The sequence below is a fragment of the Acomys minous genome (genome assembly GCF_964271855.1).
Source record: "Acomys minous genome assembly, chromosome: 3".
NCBI classification, from domain to species: Eukaryota; Metazoa; Chordata; class Mammalia; order Rodentia; family Muridae; genus Acomys; species Acomys minous.
Genome location: NC_140485.1, coordinates 95,989,554 through 95,996,654, shown reverse-complemented (window position 1 = coordinate 95,996,654; position 7,101 = coordinate 95,989,554).

The following is a 7,101-nucleotide window of genomic DNA, read 5'->3' as shown; positions in this document are numbered from 1 at the left end:
CTTCACCCAGGGATTGATTTATTTGATCTGAAGTGATGCCTAGGCATTTTATTTTCATTCCACAGAGGCAAAATTGAGAAGACCCACGGCAGCAGTCATGCAGTTCCTCTTTCAGGATGGTGTACAATGGATCCCCTGAGACAGTACTGTGCAGCTCAGATAGGTGCACGAAGGGAATTTTGGCATCAACCCAACTGCAAGTCGCTCAGTGAGTGAAGTTTCTAGTTTCTCCCACTAGCCACACCTCTTCTGCAGACAGTTCTCTGCACTCACGAAGAACCTCCTTTCTGTCCAGTGATGAAGGTGGATACTTGGTTCTCTCACAACCTAGAGGAATTCAGTGGCTTCATCGGGGAATGCTAAACTTTGGCCACACATGACCACTTCTAAGGTATGCCTACTGTGGGCTCAAGTCTTTGCAAACAATTGGTTTAATAAAATCAGAGTTTCAAGTTGCCTTTTAGAATCTTACAAAACTATAGCACCTCTGGGGATCTGCAGGCACACACACACACACACACACACACACACACACACACACACACACACACACGAGAGGGGGGGGCGGGGGGAGAGATTGTTTGATATTGTTTCTTACAGCCAAGCAATGCAGTTCTTTCCTGGAAAGCGTAAGTCTATCTGATGGCACACTGGTCTTTGTCCTGACAGGTCAGGAAGACAGAAAATGCTGGATGCTTTTTTTGAGGATGCAGGCTGACACAGGTGAATTTTATTTAAAATGTCTTCCTATTTCTCTGCCTTCACCTGTGTCCAAATAGCCTCTCATTCTCAGGCATCAAACTATGACATAATACAAGATAGCCACTGTTAGTATTCTGCCCCAGTCTGCCTAGCAACCTATGGTGTCACTACCTATCTGCCACTAGGCGTGCCCCTGCCCAGGAGTATATAAAGGGACGAACCCTCCTCATGTCTCTCTCTTGTTTCTCTTACTCTATTAGTCTTACTTTGTCTCAACATATCTCTCTCTCTCTCTCTCTCTCTCTCTCTCTCTCTCTCTCTCTCTCTGTCTTTCTCTCTGTCCCCCTGTGGTACCCCCTTCCTTCTCCACCCATGCTCATACAATAAACCTCTCCATATCATATCATATCTGTGGTGCATATTTCATATTTCATTCATATTTAAAACCCACTCCCTTAGCATGTCCAAAAATGTTAAGGATGCTCTTTTTTTGTGCCAAGTGAACAATCTCGTCTGTAAAGCACTGATATCCATGGATATCAGTATCACCTCATGGTCTCAGGAAATTGACATCGGGAGCAAAGCAACAAGACCCAGAACCCTGAGCAAGGCAGCTAAGAGCTGGAGTTCAGTTAAGTTGGCATGAAAAACTAACCAGGAAAAACAATGCCTTTAAGACTATGCGTTCTTTTAAGACAGTAGAACATTGAACTGTATAGAAAAATGTATAGTCTTACATCTTAGGTGATGGATTGGATTCTCATATTGGGTGTGAGAACGTTAAGTTGAAAGTGGGTTCTGCTGCTGTATTTGAAAGAGACGCAGAGGCAGTTTACCCATCGCCTTGCCCTACATATCCAAAGTGCTTTGACACTTGTGGGTTCATACTTGTTATCTCATTTTATTCTTTGAGACAATCACACTGAATTAGAGGCTATTATCTTTGCTCCTGGGGCAACTCTGGTTCAGTGAGGTAGAAGAAGTTGTTCCAGGCACATGGGACATCAGCAGGAAGCCTCTGTCTAGACTGGGTTCCTTTCGTTTGGATCTGGTATTTATCAAGGGCTCCCTTCAGGGCCAGGAGTTGACAATGGGAGGAACATGGGGTATTTCTCCCTTTTCCCTCAAGGGAGGGAAACCCTGGGGCCCTCTGGGTACTAGTCTGCTTCTTTCTCTCAGGCTGGGTCCTGAGTTCAGGCAGCACCTGATGGTTGGCTCTGCCCTCTAATCCACCGGTCAGTAGAAATGGAATCCCCTGTGTGCCGGTGATGACCCCCTCACAGTCTTCAGCCTAAACTCCTTTAACTTTCCCTTGGAGGATATGTGAGCACCATGGGCTTGGGGTGAAACATAAAACAAAACAAAACACTTCCCTTTGCGTTCCATTCCAACCCCCCCCCCCCCAGAACCTCTGCTTCATGAGAAAAGACAGGCTGCTGTTGTGGAGGTTTTGGTTTCTATGTAAACATGTCTTCGTTTTAATCCCACATGTGGGATATGGGGGGTGGGATGCTCCAGTTTGTCCACAGCTGATAATTGCAGGGGTGTGGTCTTTGCCAGTGGGGATAAAAGCCAGAAAGAAGAAGTCTGTAGGTGATTCCCCCCTGCTGCTCCTGGTTGCTGTTGACGCAGTGTGAAGAAGTTGAAGATGTCTTAATAGGGAGGTTGGACTTGACCCAAAGAACCCAACAACCCCAAAAGCAGGAAGTAGCTAAGGAAAACTATGCCCCTTCTCCCCACTAACATTCTTTCTCTCCTACCTGGTGTTGGGGTGTTGGAAAGGATTGGGGTGGAGAAGGCAGAAAGAGATAGAAGAAACCCAAAATAACAACAGTTGTTTAAATATATGCTAATAGGTTGCTGTTAGAACACATGGCACCATTAAGCTAGGTATGGGCTGCTCACCACTGAGTAATTAATAGACTTGTGACTAGTTACTGACACTCTCAATGGGAAAGGAAAACAAAACATCCATCAGTGTGTGCAAACCTGTGCAGACACAAAACCTTGCAGGGGCTTACCTCCTGAAAAGTGGATCCCAAATATTACGGGTGAAAATTTCCAACGTCACTATGACTGCTGGTAGCACTTTATAGATGAATGTTTTGGATTTCATAGGTTGATTTTAAAATACATTGTTACCATGAAGATGAATTTTTGAAAGAAAATAATGTGTCAATATTTTCATCAGTCAAACAGGGTTGCTAGCCAGATGGTCAGTTGAGGTGATGGGACAGTCAGTGTCAAATGATCTTCCTATTACTGTGATATGGCACAGAATGTGTGCTAAATAAGTCTATCAAATGGCTACTTCCAGGATTATCCATATGTACACATATTTTATATAGGTATAGCATGTCATAAGGCATATAGAATAAGATATGTAATGTACAATTTAATACAGACATTAGTATGTATTAAAGTGTTTTGTCAACATTTTTATGTTTTGTCATAATCACGATTTCTTTTATTTAGTCATTTATTTATTCAAAAGATATTTGTTGAACACGGTTGTACATTAGACATTGTCCTAGAAATGAAGATGCTTAAATAGGCAAGTCAGCAGACTCCAGGAGATGAACATCTTGCATGTTATCAACGCTATGGTCATGAGAGTTATGGCAGAATCCAGGAGTCTCACCCAGCGTGGGTGAGTCAGAGGCTTCTCAGATGAGGTGATGTCCAAGCTGAAGTATGAAGGCTAATACTAGTCCCCAAATACGGGTGGAATAGAAGAATTCCAGGCAGGGAAAACTATCTTCAACGTGTGAACATCTAGGGACCCTGACAGACATTACTGGGGCTATGGCCACTGACTCTGGCTGGATATTAAGCTGAGAGGGAAGTTACAGAGAAATGACAGATGGAAGGGGACAGGCCAGGTAGGGCCCCCCTGTCAGGGAAGAGGTTGTTTTCTCTTAAAGGAAATGGGGCAGGGTTAGTGACAGATCTTCTTAAGGAAAAGTGATTGATAAGATCAGGCTTGGGTTCCTCAAACAATTCACAAAGGCTCTGCCAACAACTACAGAGAGAATGGATGAAAGAAACGGACAGGTGACAGTCGGGTCAACCTGTTAGGAAGCTGTCACAGTGACTTCTTTTTATAGGGATATGAAGCCTTAACGGAGAGAAGTGTCCCTGGGGACTGAGGTAGTTGATAGATCCTTTAGATAGTTTGGAGAGTTTTAGTGAGAACAACTGATAGGTGGTTGTCCAACTATTGGTTGATAGTTGTTGCTCACAAGAAACTTAAGACAGGCCCTTCTGCAGAGGGGACAGCCCTGGAACCTAGTTCCTTCTGTTCCTGCAGTCTGTCCCTCCTCTGCTGGGATAGGATAGTTTCTCTGCATTTCATGGCCTGGCAGTTGAGGAGTAAGCCTAGGAATTTCACAGGGATGTTTTCTGGACACGGGTAGAGACAACTGAAGGGCACATGTTGAGGATGACACCAAAGTTATGGTGCAAGTAGGGTTTGGGGCTCAACACATTTAGTACAGTCATAGTATATTGAGTTTGGGGTGAAACAGAAGAGTGTTCCCTCAAAGCCCAGCAGAGTCCACACCAAAAACACATGTTAGGGCGCCATCACTGCCACTCATCGAGTGTGTACCAAATATTAGGTACTACACGAGGTATGTTCTATTATTACCTTCATTTTCTAGAAAATGGAGGCTTAAGAGACCAGATAACTATACCATATGGCTGAGAAGCAAGAAAGTCATGGTTTGGACTCCATTTGTCTCACTGAAGTTAAAAAGAGAACTCATGACAGTCCCTTGTGGAACAAAGTCACTGCAGGATGGAGGAAGAGGCAGCAACAGAGGATTTTTATTTTAAAGCAGCCAGTAAGGCAGAGTTGTCATGGACTGTAGCTTCAGACAGGAGGGATGGAGGGAAGGAGGGAGAGAGAGAGAGAGAGAAAGAGAGAGAGAGAGAGAGACAGACAGACAGACAGACAGACAGACAGAGACAGAGACAGAGACAGAGAGAGACAGGGAGACAGAAAGAGAGACAGAGATACACACAGAGAGAAAGAGAGACAGAGAGAGAGAGACAGAAACAGACACAGAGACAGAAACAGAGACAGAGAGACAGAAAGACAGAGACAGAGACACAGAGACACAGAGGGATAGCGACAGAGGGACATGATGGAGGGAGTGGAGAAGAATTTTAGTTTCCTGCATTCACAGTGAACACTGTTCTAAGCTAAAGCCCCAGGACAGCCAAGAGTCCTCTGCCCGTTAGTCCCTTGATGCTCACACCAAGTAGTCAGATCACTGGGGCCACCACCATTGCAGTATTATTTGTCCTCATCATTACAGGGGACAGATGATGCTGTCACATTTGTCCTTGGTCCGGTGGCTGTTTTGGCATGCTTTTAATGCACCCACATACTCATATGGTTCTTCCCTATGATAGTTTAGAAGTGGCATCTCTTTTGGTTTTTGGAGTGTTATCAGTCTGTGCCTTGAAGCACTGGGTAGCTTGTAGTGTCTACATGCAAAATGAAGCGCAGCCATCCTGCCTCTGAGTTTACACCCCAAAGGGGGTCATGCAGCCTAAGACACAGCTTGGAAGCCATGTTTTATACAAAAGGGAGCAACTTTGAGCTGGGGCACAGCCTGGTCTCACCAACAATATTACACCAGGCAACACTGAATTCACCATTTCTTTAATGCTAGGACACTTAGACTTTGAGTATATTGCTATTATGGATAACTGCACAAAGATTAATTTCATCACGTAATTTGTTTTTATTTTCTATTATTATCTGCCCATGAACATTGTCCGCTGAAGGGCAGAAATGTTTTCCTGGCTCTTGAGATGAGCTGATAATTTGCTTTCCAAAATAATTTACGGTACCAACAAGACTGTGACACCTAGCTTCTCTGGACTTTATTATATTAAAAATTATTTTAATCCAGCAGGTTTAAGTGTTTCCTTCTTAAAGATTAAAATTATATTTATTTGATCACCAATGACATTGGGCTTTCTTCACAAGGTGATTTGCACTTCCTCTTAACTTAGTGATCTCTGTCTTTTTCTTCCCTTTGTTAGGCTTTGGTGTTTTTGTAGAACTAAGGAAGTCAGCTGTGGGTATAAATCTTTTGTGGGTATGTGTGTGCACGTGTGTGTGTGTAAGTATGGGCATGCATGTACCATAGCACACATGTGGACTTCAGAGGACAATCTCAGGCGTTGATTCTCACCGTCTTTCTGTTTGAGCTGAGGTCTCTCGCTGGCTAGCACTGCATGCACTAGGCTAGCTGGCCGTGCAAGTTTCCAGAGAGCGTGCTCCAGTCTCGCCATAGGAGCACCAGGATTACAGACGTGTTCTTCCACATCTGGCTTTATGTGGGTTAAGGTCTTCATGCTCACACGCAGGCACTTTACCACTGAGCCATTTTCCCAGCCCAAATTGCATTTTTATAACATTATTTTTAATAGTTTCTTTGTTAGCATATAAAGTAATAGATTTTTGTTATGGCAATTTCGCTATTTCATGGTATTTAATTCACTCCCCAATACCCTCCCTTCCCCAGTGCTCACTTACTTCCCCCCATCTAAAATGGTATCTTGTGCCTATGTGTATTTAAATCTAGGTCCAACACGTGGAGAAACCCTAGCAATAGCTGTCTTTCTTCCCCCAAGTGCTGGGATTCCAGGCACATGCTGCCTCACTGGATGCAGCAAAGGATGGAGGAACTGCGGTACTAACGGCTTCAGTGTGATACATAGTCTGGGAGGGGGAGCCAGGTGGAGTATGGAGACAATTGTGGCAGGCATGCCAAGTTCCGGCGAAAGCAGGGACCCACTGGGGATGCTGAGCAGAAAGTTAGTTAACTTGAATCAGTGTTTTAGGAGACATTCAGGGAGTAGCAAGGAGAAGTAAGATGTTTTTCTGTGACACGTTTGTGGGCTCTGAGCAGACGAAGCTAGTCTACTCAAGGAGAGCAGAGGGAGCTGGGGTTCTGACTTGCTGCTAAGATCAGTCTCCGCTCTGATGCTGATCTGAATGTAATCCCCTGATCTTCCGAGAAGGAGTCTGAATGCTAGGCGAAGTTGCCAGGGGAATAAAGCCCTCAATGCCATAACAACAGAATCCATCAAATCATTTTCCCCAAAATATCATGAGCTCCAGTAGCACTTGAGCACTTGAGATCTGGCCTGGCGGTAAGGAACAAGCCAACCCAGATTTGCACCCCACTCCCACTCCTCCCCCCCCAACACTTCCGTTCCCTGTGCACAGAGATAACTCAGCAAGATTCCTCATACCTACAAGCTCAGGGGTGTCACTCCCCCCGCCCCAGCTATCACCTGGCCAGGATCCTCTCCTCTTGCAAATCCTCAACTCTTAGCTTTTTGTTTGTTGTGACTTTGATTTCCTGTTCCCCACAC